The sequence below is a fragment of the Oreochromis niloticus genome, linkage group LG23 (assembly GCF_001858045.2).
Source record: "Oreochromis niloticus isolate F11D_XX linkage group LG23, O_niloticus_UMD_NMBU, whole genome shotgun sequence".
In the NCBI taxonomy this organism is placed as follows: domain Eukaryota; kingdom Metazoa; phylum Chordata; class Actinopteri; order Cichliformes; family Cichlidae; genus Oreochromis; species Oreochromis niloticus.
Window position 1 is genome coordinate 44,501,236 of NC_031986.2, and position 19,151 is coordinate 44,520,386.

General features: G+C 44.2%; 1 long non-coding RNA gene across 1 annotated transcript; it reads left to right on the forward strand.

Moving 5' to 3' along the window:
- The first annotated feature begins 841 nt into the window (after positions 1-841).
- Positions 842-16,807, forward strand: LOC109197106 (uncharacterized). The gene is made up of 2 exons (XR_002058422.2): positions 842-2,565; positions 14,141-16,807. It is a non-coding gene; the product is annotated as an uncharacterized LOC109197106 (long non-coding RNA).
- The last annotated feature ends 2,344 nt before the right edge of the window (positions 16,808-19,151 follow it).

Sequence of the window (19,151 nt, forward strand, 5' to 3'; positions counted from 1 at the left end):
GGTAACAAGGCAGAAACAAGAGTGTAATAAAGTGGTAATATCTAAGTTATTATTATGCAATAACGAAAGTAATAACCAGTTAATATCCAAGTAATATCATGTTAGTAACAGTCAATATTACTTGAGTAGTATTACACTGTAATTGGATAATAAGGGCCCCAAAACTGGGGGTAACAATGTGGAAATACAGCTCGGTAATAAAGTGGTAATAGCAGGGTAACAAGGCAGAAACAAGAATGTAATAATCTGGTAATATCTAAGTTATTACCACTCAATTACCTGTGGTAGTTTCTTTGTAATAAGCACGAGACAGAGCTGCATAATGGAAATGGAACAAATTACCACATTATTATGCTCTTGTTTCCCAATTGTTACCCGACTATTAACCCTTTATTATCCAGCTGTAATAGAAAGCGCTACCTTTTCTTTTTCTTTTTTTTGGAGGTTCCCAACGGCAAAAAACAGAACAGCACAAATTTAGGAAATAGATTTAACAGTATGTGCAATATAAGTTACAATTGTTTACATGTACGTTTTTTAACACAGCCCCAAAGGGACTTTCTGTCTGCAGCTGGACTCAAACCAAATGTGCTTAGCCAAGCACATTTGCTAACCACTACACTATGCAGGCATTGCCTGCAGTGGTAAACAAGCATTACTTTAAAAGCTAAGGGAAGGACTGTCTGAGTCACACTTTGCACAGCTTCGCTCAGAGAGCAGTTAGCAAGTGTTTGCAGGCAAGTTGGCATCTCCTGTGGATGTGGCCACTAATCTGAAACTGGTTTGATCCCTGGATGTGCAGCAAAGGTTCATTTTAGTTGAGTTCGTTCAGAGCGTGCACTTAGACATAGAAAGTGCTTATTTAAATGCATGTATAAGACGTGCTACATAAAGATCTTTGAGTGCTCAAGGCCCTACACATGAACTGGTCCATTCCCAACAGAAGAAATAGTCCCATATACAAGAGGAGAGGCCTGACATCAAACCCATTGCTTGCTCACTACCAGTGGTTGCTGGGCCGGTGTGTAGGTGTGTGTAACAAGTTGATTTCAGTTGCAAAGCCTCAAAACCCTGTCGCTCAAGCGCATTCATATCTGGCTTCAAAGCAGAAGTCTATAACTGATTTTTTTAAAAATGTGGTCTAAAGAACTCACATTTTCACTTTACGGCACATTTAACACTGTAGACTGTACGCATGCTATCAAAGCACAGTAATTGACTTCATTTTTAAATAAAATGGCTTAGCATAGTCCCATTATCGAACAACTCATCTGATCTTTCCTTTAGAATTTGTGAAAATTTGCTTCTTAACGTTTGCGACCGTAAGTGGTTAAATGGCTTTTCTGCCCATTGCTGTTTCATTGATTCAACAGACTTATCTCCTGCAAAGGCACATTAGACCATTAGTCCCGTAATAGCGGGTAAACATTCGAGACAATCGCAAGGCAAACAGAGAAACACAATCGATGCCTCTCAGCTTCCAGAAATATAATCCTGCACCTGGACTCCCTCAGAGTACCCAAGCACCTGTGTGAGGAAAAAGGAGGGAAAGAAAGACTGTGTCCCTTTAAGGGATAACTCACAGAGGAAGAAGGAAAAACTGCAAAGAAGGAAGGAGAGGAGGTGTCTATGCATACGTGTACATGTCAAAGTGATAGACACTTGGGTGAGAGACGGAGAAGGAGAGAGAGAGGGAAGAAAGATAAGCAGAGAGATAAAGAAGGGGAGACACAACATTGCATTAGACACTAAAAGCCATACATCGCTCACTAAAGGCTAATGCAATTGCCACACAATAAGAGCGTCTCAGCGGAGGCTGTAAAGAGAAAAAAACTAGAGAGGGGAATGTAAGAGGAGAGGCAGGGAGGGAGGGGAGAATGGAGGGAGGGGAGGAAGGAGGAGATCTGGCAGCTCTGCCTCCAGACTCTCATATGGATCTCCTGGGACAATGGTTGAAAGTCTCTCTCTACTGTAACTCCTGACTGTGTGTGTGTGAGTGGCTCGCTGCTCTTGCTGTCTCCAGAGTGATTTATCAGGTTTGCAGGGAGGAGAGACAGAGGGAGAGAGGGGGAGGGAGACAACTCCAGTAGCAGGCAGGCAGCAGTTACCAACCAGCTGGCCGGGTGTGTTAACTCCACATCTGACCTCTATGGGAACAGAGCGATCTCCTCTCCTCTCCTGGCTGACTGTGGGAACGAGGAGAGATCTTCATTTCCCCCACTCTCACTGCTCCTGGCTGGGCCGTCGAGCTCGGGGAACCGGCCCCTGGACAGAGGAGGACATGACAGGACGGGACAGCTTTGGGAGCGAGATCTCAGGAGGGAGAGCCGGGGTCTGAGGATTTCACTGCCGAGCAGTAACTGGACCTCGCTGGCACCGCCTGGCTGTCAGTCAGGCAGCGATGCAGTTGTCTAGTCAGTCATTAGCCAGTCAGATGGTTAGTTAGTCAGCCGGGAAATCGGTCAGTGGGGTCTTTCCCAAAGAGTCAACTCTTAGTGCATACCCTCATCTGAACTCTGAGGTGACTCAGACTTGCCATGTAGCCAGAGCGGACCTGTGGGCATGGTGAGTGGCAAACACCCCTCTCTGTCTCTCACACACTTTTTTCCCTTTGAGTGTCTTCCTTCTGTGACTTCGGTGCTCCTTTTCCAAATGATATTAGTTGCGCTCTCTTTGTGTGTTTTTCCTTCCATGCCTCTTCCTTTGGCAGCTGACTTTTCACAAACACGAGATAACACATTTGATCAAAGCCATCGGTGTGATGTTACGACGTTTATCCTGCCACGGTTTGATCTTTTCACAACGGCTTTTAGGGAAGACGGTGCATCTGTCTGTGTGACAAACAAGTAGTTGGTTTTTCAGCTGGAGAGATCTCACGTGGGCGGTTTAATCTGGCTGCTTGTTTTCGGCTTAAATGGAAACTATCATCTCCTTTTAGTCGAGGCTACTTTAAAGCGCAACACTGTGGATTTTGTGATGCTAAATCAATAAAGGCTTTTATAAAAGTTGAATAAACCTGGGTTTTATTTTTGATCCCTGCAAAGAGAAGAGCAGATATTTCACACATACCTGCGTGCAGACACACACACACACACCTGCATGACTTCAGGCTGCTGTAACAGCACTTTTTCTCAGAAAACTCATGACTGAGGGGGGTTTTGTACAATGCCATAATCTCAGCACTATTTGGAGAAGGAGTTTGATTTGATAAACTATCCCTAAAGCCAAGTGCACGGAACATTTTTGGACAAATAGTTCAAATATTTGAACCTGCTCCAAGGCTTTATCTGGGTCTGCTAAATCAGTCAGTTGTTCCCATGTGCAAGAGACATGTTACACAAGGGCAAGGCTAATGTGCTCAGAGAAGCTGTTTGAATGTATTTAAATTCAATTCTGCAGTATATATGTGTGCGATATTGTCTTAACCAGAGTTCTTTATGGTTGATCGAGCTAATAAAAAAAAGGAAGAGAATAGAGTTTAAAGTTAATGGAGCACTCGCAACGTTAATCAGACCATGAATTAATACCCGACTCTGCAGCTGTAAGCATCTTTTTGTGACTTTGTGCCATTAGTTTTGTTTTCCTGCCCAGCTGAGGCGTATAATTGAGTCTCGCAGCTCTCATCAGCCCTCCAGTATAAAACCAGCGACTATTTATCCAAACCAAGTAAGCAACACAGTGCCACCTGCCCAGCATGAAATAGAATATAACAACCCGGATAAATGAACATCTGGGAGGAAAATAACCACTTAAAAAATAGAAATGTCTGGGAAAATGATCTCACACCAAATATTACAGATTTCTCACCCCTTCCGCCCGGAAACACGATCTGCTTTATGAAAGCCAAACGTTGGAAATGTATCAGGCCAGCTGTGTTGTTGCAAAAGAGTTAACTGTTAATGCTTGCGTGACCTAAACCCGGTCAGACACAATCAAGATACAGATGTTTTATTTTTACATGCGACGGTGCCACACGGTTAAATTAAAGGACTTAAAGGGGAACCTGTTATTATTCACAGCTCATCATTTCTTGGAAACCATTAGAGTCATCCTGATTATTCTGGGCCTCAGTTCCTCCTCCTTCTCAGACATAGCAGCTATAAGATGGACGTAGTTACTGTGATGTCACTCGGCGGGTTTTTGGAGCCTTGAGATCGTTTTCACCATCGTCATCTTGTTGTTTTGAAACCAGATGTGATGAGCGAGGGGCGGGACTGACTGTGAAACCGCACGCTCATTTGCTAATGACTTGTCAGTCAGAAGTTGTAAGGCAGTGCACGTACCCCTGGATAAACCTGTCTAAGCACGACTAAAACTGACCGAATGACCTCAACATTTTATTCATTCTGACCCAAAATGAGCGACTGAGCTCATAAACCCAGCAGGAAAGTTTAAGTCCGCAGACTTTTATACGCTTTTTGCGATGGACGCTGTCGCTCAGTTCCCACCTTGGCTTCACTTTTCAGTCCTCTCCTTCTTGAGTCCCTTTTTGTAAAGTCTGTCGACTCAAACAGGATGTTTCAGCTCCTCTTTTTCTAAGACCCGCCTTCCTTTTACGCCAACTTTCTTCTGATTGGTTGCACCTCAGAAACAAAAGATTGTGAACAATAAAGGGGTGGGGCTTCTGTCGTCACTGCCATAGCCGTGTGGCTGAGATTACCATATTGAGGTTATTGACTCTTTGTGATGTTATAACTATGTAGAAGTAGGAATGAGTTGTTATTTAAATCTTTGGCCATGTTTACTATGAGCATCCACCATTAACCACTATACGTATACTATACGTATAATTTGTGTGTGATTTTAAATCCAGCCTTCAAACTCATTACCTGACTTTCATCTCAACAGACAAACATGTCAGTAAATATTTCCATTCATCGGAGTCAGATGTGTGAGCAGATGTGTAAGTGCTCCCTTAACGTTTGAGCAGCAGGAAATTAGGAGAAACCACTTGAACTGAAATTACACACAAAACAATCGGGACTGAGATTTTTACATTATTAAAAACGCAATCGGTGCATTATCCTCTCGTCTCTGCCTCTTAGCTCGGTTTGTGGCTCATTGCCAGAATAAGGACAGAGAAGTCTGAATGATCCACGGCTCCTGGCAACATTTGGACCATATTTCTATGCTGTATTGTTCCAAATATTTCACTAGAAACATCAAGTAAACGAGTAAGTAAGCGGAGACACGTCAGAGATGATTGTTGGGATTGAGCCATAAAATGAAGTTATTGCTGTGAATCATCAAAAATAGCAGGCTAAAAATTGTATAACCTTATATTAGGCCAAGTCACCGACTTTTTAACCATTTTTTGCTACATTTAAACAAGCGTCTATGTTATATGTGTGTGTTATGCATGCAGCTTTCTGTGGCCCTGACTGTTGTTCCTGCTCTTTACTTGAACATCGGCCTGGCCTGGTTAGCTAGTAACTCCCCAGGGGTATTACAAAGGTGGCCACTTAGTAGCCAGACTTGCCTTTGAGGTCTTAGACGGCGACGCTGTAACTCGAAATAGGCCAAACAGCTCAGATTCCTGCTCGAGGCAGATGTTGGGCGTTGTCTCCTGAACAATGAGCAGATGTTTGTTATTTGGGCTCAGCTGCTAATTTTGTTGTCATTTGATAGAGTCTGTGTGGGAGTGGGAACACACGTGTGTGCGTGCGTGCCTGTGGTGTGCGTGTGTTTTCCCCTGCAAATGCACTCTGGTCTCATTCCACAGTAGTTTGTTGTGCACACGTGTGTGTGTGTGTGTCCGTGTGTGCAGCCGCATGGTCCTTCTCCCTTCTCTGATGGTTTTCCTGCACTTTGTGTGTCCGCTGCTTCCCCTCAGATCAACTGCAGAATTTTAGAACGTACAGGACAGCATGGTTTCCCTCAGCTCTTTCAGCGCGGCCGTTCGCCCACCACAGAGAATTTCTGTCTGAACCGAGGCAATTACAGCACACATCCAAAGCCATCTTAGCCAGGAACCAAATGAAGGAGCCTTTGATAGCCCTCCGACTGATGCATATTTACATTTTATGACCAACCAAGTAGTAAACAGCTTGCCTTGTTGGCGCTGGAGCGAGACTTTAAATGCAGGCCTGTTTGCACACAAGCGCACACATCAGCGCACACACATCAGCGCACACACACGTGCTTAAAAGCTTGTGCACAAACTGACAAAGACTTTTCAAAATATCAATTCAGCCATTTCCTCTTTTGCCAAACGACTCGGCGACACCGCCAGCTCCATTTGTTTGCTGGTCACTGATTTCATAATCAGTTTTGTTGTGCTATGCCTGGCTGCTGCTGCTGCTGCTGCTGCTGCTGTTTTTTTCAGAGCTGCAGACGCAGCAGCAGCGGCAGCAGTAGCCTCCAATTGAAGCCATGTGTGGTGGAAAAACAGGCCTTGGTTTGTGGAGGGATCGCATGCTTGGAGTGGGAGGGAGCTTGTCGGTTACAGAGGTCACAATCCGAACACGCCAACTCCTCCTGGCCTTCTCACACGCCATGCTGACGGATGCATCTCAGTAGTCAGTCGGGGCTCGCTCCCAAGCCTCCTTCGCAGTCGCACAAGCAGCTAGGTCAGGATTTTATTCTTCGAGGTGTCTAAAACTACAGCGAGATGACTTCTAGGGTGTGGCACAAATTAAAATAGTGAGTGGTTTAGCTCGGAGCAGTAAGAGGCTTTATTAGAGTTAGCTTTATTAATTGCAGCGATGATAAATCCCGCCGTCCTCAGACGAACCCGGCAATCTAATGTCGCCACCAGTGTTGCCAACTCCTCAGTAAGGAAAATCGCTATTGGCTGTCCTAAAAGTCGCTAGAAGTCGCTAAATGACGTCATCACCTAATTTGCATAATTGGTCACGCTAATGTAATTGTAACCTATGTTGTTGGAGAGAGAAATAACATCGTGGAAGAGACCTAAAGTGAGTAAAAAACGTCCTACATGCATTTAGAATTTATTTAGAACTACAAATTAAATTTCTTTTAGCAATTATTGTTTTTTTAATGTCACAATTCCAACCCTGCTCCTTTACCCGGGCTTGGACCGGCAAAAGTGACCCGAAATAGGCACTCTGGTGGAGTTACTTTGTGTTTGTGTGTGTTTATAAGTAGTTTTAAACCTTGTGATCCACAAAACAGCATAAGAGTAAAAGATTAAAAGAAGAACTGACTGCGTTACAGCACCCGCTGCTTTTTGAGAGTAAAAGCGATACGCGCTTTCACGTCTTTTTTTAGCGACTTTTTATAGAAAAAAAGTCGCTAGGGGGTCTGAAAACTCGCTAAATATAGCGACAAAGTCGCTAAGTTGGCAACACTGGTCGCCACGTCTGCGTTTATCTCCCCGAGTGCTGCGTCACCTGGGCACACGTGCGCGCCCTGCATCATCTCTTCTTCCTCGCGTACCACACCGTGCCATCATTTGTGCGTCATTTTTTGTCTCAGTTTGCACCGATGCCTCCCTCAGGCTTCAGCTCCTCTCAGGTTCTTGCTGAGAGTCTTTCCCTTCCAGTCAAAATGTTATCAGTGCAGCCACAGCTATTAGCTAATAGCTGAAATAGCTACTACTATCAGTTCCAGAGAGGCTTTAATGCAGCCGTGCCATTTCCGCTCATGCATTATAATCGATCATGTTGCTTTCAGAGCAGAGGGCAGATCTTTTCTTTTTTTTATTTCTGCTGTGTTCTTATGAGGTGAGTGAGCTCCTCTTTGGTGCTTTAGCACCAGCTACTTTTTAACATATAACTCCCAAATCTGTTTAGTCTCTGTCCTTTTTTGTTGCTTTTCCAAGAAAATGTTGGTAATGATTGATTTTGCATGAAATTACATCTCTGCCAAATTGCATTAACGCTATGCAAAGTGGATTATTGTTAATGGGACATGTGAAAAAGCTCCTGCTTGATGTCTGCTCCTTTCATCAGTCACATGTGAGGGCTGGTTTATTGAGAATGAGTGATCTAATGAGCTAAATAATGAAGCCCAGACCCAACGAACACTGGTAATGACTTTTTAATGCCCGTGGGGTCTTTAGTTACCTACAGACGATAGATTGGTGGAGCTCGGAGGGGGGTTACCTGTCAGCTGTGTCCTATATGTAAAAATGGGTTGGAGATAATGGTGGTGGAGACTAAAAGCCAGCTGTTACTCAGAAGGACAAGTCGTGATAGGTGTTGAAACGCAAGAATGACGGTGATCTTTCCTCAGAGGCGTTCACAGGATGTTGCTCTTGTTTGTACACAAAAAATGACACAGTTTTTTTTTAAAACTGGAAAAAACCTTTGGAAAGATTTCACAGCCTGAAGCTGCTTTGCTGAGCGCTGTTGACCAGTTCCTGAGTAAGACGAGGAAAGTTACTGACACCTTTAAAGCAGAGGCATACTTGAAAGGAAGTGTAACATGTCAGATTACAAGTATTTGTTCCAAACAGCGACACTTGAAAGGAGAGGGTGAAAAGCTTCGTCTCGATGTTGTTGAAAGGCGGGAGCAGCGGCATCATTTCAATATGCTGACAGTGACACATATTTAGGTCAAGTCGCTCCTTGAAGACAATGGCGGCGTTTCTCTTGGTTGCTCACACGTGAAGTTGTGTGAGGAAACGAAAAAAGAAGTTGAAATCTCAAATTAACTAACCAGTGACTGAGTGAGCTCGGTGTGGTTGTTAGTTCTGTAAAGTTGCACAAGTTTTAGATGGATTCACTCATTTAAAATTGGGGGGGGGGCACCCAGCACCCAGCACGCACTTTAATCATAGCTTAGTGGAGACAACAGACTTATTATACTCTGCTGTATCAAAAAGAGCATGAGTGGAGCTTGAGCATGAATATATATCATCCATAAACTAAAACTTTTCTAATGCAATCTGTTTTATTTGTTTATTTGTAACATGAACCATCCCAACACACCGCAGCGTTTAGAGCCTGAGCAATGCTTGGAAAGCCTGTCTGCAGATGGGCTGCTAAAATATGTCTTCAACAATTATGCAAAGGTTAGTTAATCTGTAGAGAGTACAGATTGAAGAGTCCCAGGAGAAACTGGAAGTGCCCGACTGCATGACTGGTCTAAAACGACCCCATTCAGTTCATGTTGTGTGGCTGAATTAAAAAAGCTCTAAGAGGAAGAATGAAGTCACCGAGTACTCGGTAAAGGTGATTATGTAGGCAGTCTTTAGCATGATGATCTGTCCAACCACAGTAAGGTGCTTGATTGTTGCAGATGCTACTTGTGACCGTGTGGTTACACAATAAGGAAACTGACAGTTTGAAGCTGTTTGCAAAATGAAATGACAGAGAGTCAAAATACAAAGCTGTTCAGCTGCTTGTTAAGAAATATCTAATCAACCAATCACATGGCAGCAGCTCAGGAATTTGTAGACTGAGCGTCAGAATGAAGAAAAAAAGTGACTTGGACTGTGGCACAGTCGTTGGTGTCAGACAGGCTGGTTTGAGTGTTTGATGATCTGCTGCGATTTCCCCACACAAACGTCTCGAGGGTTCATGGAGGACGGTCGTAGCTCTCTGGGTAAAAAGACCTTTTGGGAGTCAGAGAGAGAAGAATGGCCAGATTGGTTCAAGGCCAAAGAAAGGCGACAGTAACTCAAATAACCACAAGTGACACGAAGAAGAGTATTACTGATCGCAAAACACGTCCTACCATGAAGCAGATGGGCTACAGCAGCAGAAGACCACACTGGACCTGAGGGTGTGGGGATATTTTCAGGCACTTTTAAAAACTTTTTTCAGGCATTTCGAGCCCCATGGTGAAAAGTGAGCATTGTTTAAGTGCCAGAGCCTTCCTGAGTATTGTTGCTGACCATCTTTATCCCTTCTTCTACTGGACAACATGTCTTTTCACAAGACTCAGATCATTTTAAACTGGATTCATGAACATGACATTGACTTCAGTGCACTCTAACGCCCTCCACAGTCACCAGACCTCAATAGAGAAGTCGTTTAATTAGAGATTCAAAACATGGAATCAAGAAATCTCTTTCAAACCATGTCGATATGGACCTGAAGAACGTTTCCAGCACCTTGTTGAGTTATTAGGCTCTCGTGGTGTGCCTAATAAAGGGCCAAATGTAAGTCTAATTATAAATAATGTCACCACTTATGCTGAAAGAAACAGCGATATGCGGCGCTGCACTTTCTCACACGGTTATTTTTTTCTTTCTTGTGTCCATGTTTCGCTCTCAGCACTTTGGCTGCGTTTTATAAGAGAAGGCTGACAGATGACAGCGGCACCAATGTGTGAGATGCTGGGTGACGTCAGCTTAGCGTTCACATGTGAAACTTACACCTTTGGTCACCACAAACATCACAACATCTCCCGTGCAAAAACAATACCAACCGAACAAAGTAGAATAACACAACAAAGTGATTTTTTAGCAGATGCTGTGGATTTTTTCATGTCTGCATGTTATAGATAAAATGTGTGTGTGTGTGTGTGTGTGTGTGTGTGTGTGTGTGTGTGTGTGTGCTACAGAGGCTCTATCTGCTTGATTTCACATTGCTCACCTGGCTCTCGAGCTCAGCTTTGCCTCCTTCAGCCTTTTGCCCAACAAGCAGATCGTCTAAACTGCGTGAATAAGGTCAGTTTGTTCGGTTGAGAGTGCACACCTTGCGCTTTCTAAATGCGGTGACAGGTTCACACCTCCAGCCTCACGCACAACGAGAAGCTCCTTGAGGCTGTGAATTATGTTTGTGGATGCTCACACAACGTGGAGACATCACATTAGTCTTACACAACAACGACGGTGGAAAGCAGCTGCTGGAAATGATTCCACCATCGTAAAATCTGTTGTTCTTGAGCGCCTTTTAATTATTATTTTTGAGGTGACATTTTATTTTCACCATTATCACGTCTAACTTCCGCGTGCCGCCCTGTGATTCGCCCCGCTTGCCAGAAAAATATGTCATCCCTTGTCACCAGTAATTTAAAGCTGACAGTAACGTCGACAGCTATTCTCACAATTCGAGCTTCACACCCTGCAAACAAACTGTGACTCACATTTGTTAGAGGACGTGACCACTCCCTTCATTCACTCACACTCACTGTTTTCTCCTTCTCTCTCACACAGACACACACAGACGCGCTGCAACTCATGCATGCAAATGAACGGCGCGCGCGCATGCACGTGCACAAAGGCAATCCCTCATTCCACTTGACTGTTCAGTGAAGCACAACTTTATGTTCAACGTCTCACAAGCTCGACAAACATATTTATTCATGATTCCTTAGCAGGGAGGGGCAGAGTGTTAACTCTGCCTGACAGGGCAGACATATTTCTCTGTCTGGAAGGATTCGACACGCCTTCGTTAGCTGCACAGCGTGTTCTCGGGCTCCGCAGGCCATTTTTAAAAATGTGTACAGAGGCCTTTGGGGTCCTGTAATGTCTTTATGTTAGCCGTGGGGTCATTCTGAGACTTATTTTTAACCTCTGGTTAGGCTGAGCCACTAAAACAAGTACAAAGTACAAAAAAAGTACATTCATGTTTTAAAGTTCAAAACTGCTCCCATGAAATGTGACATTCCCAAGTGACGTGTGGGCTCATCATTTATTTATTTATGTAGCACAAACTCACAAAAACAGTCGCCTCAAGGTGCTTTATATTCTTCCATAAAGAGCCTACAATATCAGGAAGAAACCCCAACAATCACACACCCCTCTATGAGCAGCCACTTGGCGACAGTGGGAAGGAAAAACTCCCTTTTAACAGGAAGAAACCTCCGACAGAACCAGGCTCAGGGAGGGGCGGGGCCATCTGCTGTGACCGGTTTGGGGTAAAGGGGAAAGAGAAGTGAGCGAGTGAGGGAGAGACGGGACAAAAGGGGAGAGTTTAATAATTATTACTGATTAAATACAGTGGTGACGTATGAACACAGAGTGAAGAAACACAGTGCATCATGGGAATCCCTCCACAGCCTGAGCCTGTGACGGCGTGACTTAGCCTGATCTTAAATGTAGAGAAAGTGTCCGAAGCTCTGTCTCTCATTCTGCTTTCATTGTGTCTCATACTGAGACTTATATTACACAATGTGTACTTACCCCCGCAGGTTATTATCATCTCAAATCAAACACTGCAGCTTGTGCCCTTATCTAAACGGCGATTGCAGCATCTGACTGCGGGTGTTTTGCAAAGATTTACAGCTTGCTGAGCGTCTGACCCCGCAGACAGTTTGTCTCCATACGCTAAACAAACAGTAACCTCATGCACCAGTGACATGTGATTTCATTTAACATACTTGTGTTTATTAGTTGAAAGCACCTTGATTGGTAACTTTGGTAACACCTTTTTCTTGGTTTACCTGTGGTGGGCGGGGTTTGGGTGGGTCACCTAGCAGGATCGAGTAAAACATGTTCCACTTTTAAGTGCAGGAAGAATTAGAGATTGTAATGATTTACTTTTTAAATTTTTTTTGATTCATCGCTTGTTTATTTAGTTATTTGAGAGTAACTAATTACTTAATTAGTTAGCGTTTCTTTCCCCCGCGTGTCTCTTTTGGTCTGATCAGTCACTTTATTGGTAAGTTTTACTCTGTTTCTTACTTCTTCAGCTTTTTTTTGTCTCCATTACACATTCGAGTTCTGCTCACCTGCTTTTATTTAAACATCTATTTAACCAGAAAGTGAAACTCCTGGTTAAACAATCTCTTTTCATAAGCTGCGTTAACCTATCGTGTCGTGTCCCTGTGGTGGGAGAAAGTGGTTGGCGTGGTGCTATCATCATTTGTTATCACTGGGTAAAAGAAAACCTGCTTTTAAAAAAACCCAGCCCGGTCCCTCAACAGTCCGCCCACTGTGAGGGAGAAATTTCCGAGAATTTTCTCCCTGAGAAAATTAATTGGACGGCAACTGTTGAAGGTGTGAAGCGTGCACTGTTCCACACTCAGGCTTTGGATCGTTACGGGTAAACCACCCAGGTTCTTGTGGTGACCTTTGTGCAGCTGTGCTTGCAGTGTGCACACATAATGGTACACAATTTGAGGCACAGCAAGTGTCTTTTATGTACCTGTGTTGGACTATTTTTCTTTTTTTGGCTCACCCTTTCACCCACCAGGTACTCCAAGAAGTTGCCAAGATGTAGCCTGCCCGTATCCCTACCGTAAAAGTGAGATTTAACAAACCAGCCATAACACGTTAATCAGTGAGGCTTAGAAATGCCTTTCCGTGAACTCGCTGCTTTCTTTAGCCTGAAAGTTAACAATCAGACACGAGGAGTGGCTTCAAGCTTCTCATCCGGCTAACAAAGGGAATAAGCATGAGACAATTGGGTTATATCGCTCATCTGATCTGGATTAGCATCTCATGATGGAGAAAAGTCTCGATGGTTTCGGCTCTAAAACTGAGGGAGAGGAGACGGCGGCGACGTACGAAAAGCAATAAAGGAGAAACTGTTGAGACTCTGCCCTAACCTCCCCCTCAGTGCTGCTCAACAATCCTGTCATTATTCCTTCCCCACCAGGGTGGGCCTGGAATTTTCCCTGAAAAACAGCATAAACAAGAACAACAAAGGATAATAATACACGGTGACGTTATAATAAAGAAAATGTAAAAAAAAAACAAGACAAAAAACCTTTTTTCTTCTCCTGTGTCTCGTAATCTGCACCGGTGGGGGGAACCAAATCAGTGTTTCTTTGACCTGAAACCCTCCAGTTTAATTGGACACAAAACAGAACCAAGTCACTTTGCTGTACTTGTTGTTTTTCTGTTTAAAAAAGGAGCAGATTTCCTTCTGGTGCCTGTTATCCTGAGCAGACATTTCATAGCGTGTATACCGACTCCAGGAGGACCAAACGGCCTGCATTGCCTTTGCCATTTCAAACAAGCGATGTTTTATTTTTGCCCTCCAGTTCCTTTAAACAAACTGACCAGGTAGCTGGCTCTGCATGTTCCGACTAGTCTCCACATCTGCTGCTTCCTGCTGATCTGTGCAGCAGAAAAAGTCTGCAGAGTCATTCCTCTCACCACGCAAATGTAATCTTTATTTCTTTGTCACAGATAAGCTGTATCATCTGTCACTCCAGGGTTACAAAAGCGAGATGAAGCGAATCACAGATTATCAGATCAGTTCAAGCTCTGATATACAGGTTTGTATTCCCCAGGAGTATCTCAAATCTTCTTTTTTTCCTTTCTCCATCTTTCTTTTAGGTCACAGGTGCTTCACAGCTGCTGTGGGAAAAAAGCATCTGGAGCCCACGAGGATGTAACCTTACGAAGGGCAGGGGAGGGCGGATGCAGCCTCTCTATCTCGGCTGTGGTGGGGAGGGTTCCTGGCACCGTGATTTGATGCACAAAGAGAAACAAAAATCACATTGCCAGGGATTTCCACTCCTTCACAGCTCAGCAGGTGACCCACCGCACCGTCGAGTTTCCATCGCGGGTTGCTTTTGTGTAGCCGTCCTAGCTGCTCTGATTGGATTCAGTTGATTTCTGATGCTGGATGTTGCTATGGAGTCAAATATTGGTGAAGTTAGATACGGCGATCAACTCTCAGCAGACTTCTCACAAAGAGAGCTGTGAAATAGCACAGAAAGTGTCGAAACGCTCACGAGGCTGCCGTTAAACGTGCAGCTGTCTGAAATTCAAACTCTTCACATGTCTCGTCTTTCAGATACGACAGGAAGTTGATGTAAATGCACGTGAGGGCCGTGCAGCTTTACGTGATAGAACTAACTTTTGGAGTCAGCTCACGTTTCAGCTCTCGGATTTTAGATTTAAACACACAGGGAAGCGGCCCTGATCCTACACCGGCAGCACGCTCTGAAACACAAAAGCGAACCTCAACATCCAAAGCACCGCAGGCGCTGAAGCCACCAACTTTACCGGTGAGCAGTCACGTAAAGGTCTGCGTGAGGCTCTGGTCCCTCGAAAGCCTGCCACCCACTTGCTAAAGGCACAGAGCTTAGCTAATTGGTGAGCATTGATCCCTGCTATGTGTTGTTCACAGTGGCTAAGTTCAGTGCCTGAGGTGAAATAGTGGATTCGACGTTGGGGGATTTGTTCCGCTGAATGGAAAGAACCTGATGATCTCGGATATGAGGAAAGAAGGAGGGAGGAGAAGGGGGAAGAGATTAGGTGGGAAAAGGGAGAAGCTCTAATGTGGGCTCACCTGCTTCTGTGGACCAAAGGCAGCGTGCTTGTGCAATATGGTCCAGAAGTGAGACAAGCTGTACTGTTTCTTCATTTGCCTGCAGCAACAACTGTCTTCTTACCTCTAACATCTGGCAAGAATCATCGCGCATGCCAAATGTATTTGAAATTGTCTGAGCGAGGCCATGTGACCCAGGTTTAATGTGTTCTTTCAAATGCCTCAGATTGCATCCGGATTAGGAATGTGGTGCTAAATGTCAACTATATCTGGGCGTGCCACTTCACGTCCGACTGAGGTAGCTTAGGACATCAATGCAGTGTTTAGCACTAACCTTCCCACACTTCATCATCTTTAACTGAAAGTCTCCAAGCTTTTCCTACGCTAAACTAGCTGATTGATTTAATGTTAGTCTGAGCTGTCACTTAATTTTTCTTGGGTGGATTTTTAGCAAATTAACACCAGTGCAAATTAAGAACTAAAACGCCTTCTTTCCTGAAATAAAAGTGTCTTAAGTGATCACAAATTCTCCCACTGCTCACTGTGAGCTGCGTGACTGCTTAATTCACCCCGACCTTGGTGTTGCTGTTCTAACGCTGCATGCCGCATATGATGTGAGCAAAAATAAGCTGCAGCACTCACTGTTGTTTCTGGGCTTTGCCCTCCTGTGCCTACTGAACTGGTATCAGTGTTACACCTGAAAACTGGCTCAGTTCAGCAGGAACAGGAGTGGAGCCTACTGACATGCGGCAGCTTCGAGCAACAGCTTACTTGTGCAGTGAGACCGAGATTCAGCTGTTGTTGGTTGCTGTGTTAAACTGACGGTGCACGTGATGCTCGCCTCGAGTCAAAGGCGGTGATGAAATCCAAACCAGAGTCCCCGAACCTGACAGACTGAAGCTTGACGTCTCCGTGGAAGTGCGTCCCGACTTAGACGACTGTGCTTTCCTTCGTCGGCGTGTAAATGTTTCGTGAGCCAGTTTGCCTTTTTTTTCTCGATCGGTAGGTGTTTGTGAATACTCTTACATGCTAATGAACCCAGTCTTGTTGTTCTGTTCAACCTTCATGTTTATTCCTGCATTCTCCTCCTGAGACGCCTGCAGACACGCCCCTCGATCTTCACCTGTGTCGTCTCTCTGTCTGTGCCGTCAAAGGCCAGACTGAGACTAGGGCTCATTGTGAGCTAATCCCAGTGAAATGTCTGCTATGTCTGTGTAATGCATTTCAACCAGCAGCCCCACATTATGAGCAAATGGGAATGTGTGCAACTTGAAGCCACAAAAGGAAAAGTGCTTGAAAATTTCATATCCAGAGGAAAGTGGAAGCTCATCAGTAAGCGTGATGAATTTGCTCTTATCCGGCACCTCCACTGATCCTGGCTGCCGCCATAAAATTATGTTTCCGTTACTTGAAATTTCTGCAGAAAATGTTCCATTCAGACCTGGAGGAGGTTACCCAGTGAAAAGGTTAGAGAGGGGTTTCTCTCTATCGGTGGTGTGATGCCGACTTCAGGGCATTGTTTCAGCCAGGTGGTACCACTGACAAGTTGGCTATGATTTGTGTAAGTGTTCAATTGAACAAAGTGTTCAGTAGAAATGGTGCATAAAGTGCATTATTCTAAATGTCAGCATGTTCATTTAATGCATGATTTATTCTGATGTTGCAGGTGTTTCATTTCAGCACAAACCCAGCACTGATTGAATGCAATAAAGTTGAAATGAGCCTGAGAAAGAATTCTGGCATTGCTTTATTTCTATTCAGTGTCAAAAGATAACATCGCTTATCCCCGGGAAAAAAAGCATGTTGCAGCAGGAAAGAACAAAGACGAAGACAATAGCAGCAATCGGGACGCAGACGAGGCGAGACCTAACCCTAACGGATGAAAAGAAGAGGTTAATGGAAGATAATTACAGAGTTTTTAAAACAAAGAAAATAAAAAAGATGCACAATGTTTGGATCAAAATTATTCAATGACTGTGAATATAAAAGATATCATAGTCACGCTGATGTTTCTGAGCATTTTAACCACGCTGGGTTTTCTGGAGAGAAAAGTGACCAAATTCTAGCAAGATGGCGAATTTTTAAGTTATTAGCTTATGATAGCATCACACAGATATCTGCTACTTAGTCCTGAGTAACGTACAAATATAACACTAGCATTTCAAGAATAAAAAATGCAGTATGGGCTTCTTGTAAGGGCAACTGCAGCACAGCAAAGCACCAACACCACAAACACGGTGATAATGTCTCCTGTGTCAGCATCGACCTGTCAGTCAAAGCAGGCCTTCCCTCAGTAATGCATGCCTTTAAAACTTAAATAAAGCTTAAAAGTGTAGATCAGAAAAAATATAGCTGGTCTTGTATCGGGCTGTAAGCCGGGACATTTGAGTTTCTCTTCAGCCTCAAGCGGTTGTTGGAGGAACTTGAGCTTTTTGCCACTTCAGCACAGATATTATTTTTGTTGACACCCGGCCTTAATTTTACGCTGCTGAGTCGGTTTTTCTCCCACTTTTTCTTCTTCCTCGTCAAATTGCCATGCCAGCATTAACCCACAACACAACTCCACCACTCACAGCTCCCAGAAAGCAACGGGCCGAATGCGGACCACATCTGCTGCTCGCTTAAGGGTCACATTTGGCCTTGACTCGAGGGCTAGGGTGAGTGTAGCTGTCTCACATAAGCCACAGCTTCACCTTATGTGGTCCAGATGTCAGGTGTGTCCTAACATTTGAGCCACATCTGTCCCACGCAACATTTTCCATCGTCGTAACGGTGAAGCGAGTGCCAGAAGTCACACGAATGTGTCTGCTGATTCAGTCAGAAATGTTATTTCTGTGGTGGAGCCATGAGTCACAAGCCTGAAGCAGAGATGTGCTAGCACTCACCGAGGCCTGCAAATTAATTCACCTTTAGTGATTAAATGCTGTGTATAGGTTGTGAATAAAAACGTAGTCAGTAATCATTTTTAAACGGTACCGTGCTTTTAAACAGAGGAGATTCTTGATTTCGCCTTGTCGGGAAACACAATTTAAATGTAAAGTTGACTTAATAAATAACATGCTGTAAAAACAATAGTTTATATTTTAGCTCATCTTCTGTTAAAACTTCCAGGCTTCTTACATTTCACATCACTCGAGGTTCATCTTTCCGTTTGAATTAAAGCGAGTTAAAGCGGCTGCCTCAAAATGAAAAACATGAAAACACACTCCCACATGAACCCAGGAAGTCTCCGGCACCCAGACCGAAGCCGCCAGCTCTCCTTTTAGTCTCCATAGCAATGTCAATATCTCTTTTATCTTCAGGCCTCAAAGGCTGACCAGATTTCATGATGTGGCTGCCTTATTGAGCCTGATCTACTTTTCTTGCCCCCTTCGCCATTCACTCAGCGTCTGTGTGGTTCTGGCCCATGGCTGTGAGCACGGCTGGGTAATTTGGTTTAAAGCTGAGCAGGAACATCTGTTCTACAAAGCTTTAGCTCCTTCCGTTCCTCGGGCCTCATGGAAACAAACGACGCCAGCGGTCAGCTTGCTGCTACGTAACATCAAACCTGCAAGTCACCGCTCGGAGCCTAAACCCTCTCGTGAATAATCTCAGAGATGAGAGAGTGACGATTCTTTGAAACACGAGACCCAAATCTATGAAGTCACGTAGGATTTATTGTTCGACCGACTGAAAACGCTTCATTGTTTTCACATGTGCCACAGACAAAGTGCTTCATTGAGTTTAGCCTTCGCACTCAGAACACGTCTATTATGGAACTACAGCGCGTGCACGGTTACAAACATGTTTATCGCAGTTCAATAAAAATGAACATACTTGTGCAGGATGTCAGCCACCTTACAACCAGTGCTAGAGTTGTTAACGCAGGATGTTTCTTAATTACTCAGAGCAGAGAATCATTTGCTACACTACTCGTTACATTTCATTTCACATTACTCTATAAAACGGCCTTTGCGTTAGCGTGCTGTTTGTGCGGACGCTTGTAAAGAGCTGAAGTTGCGTTAGCAGTATAGCATGGCTGCTTATTAATTTCACCATCGTACTTTTGTCTTTTCATGCAACACAACTAAA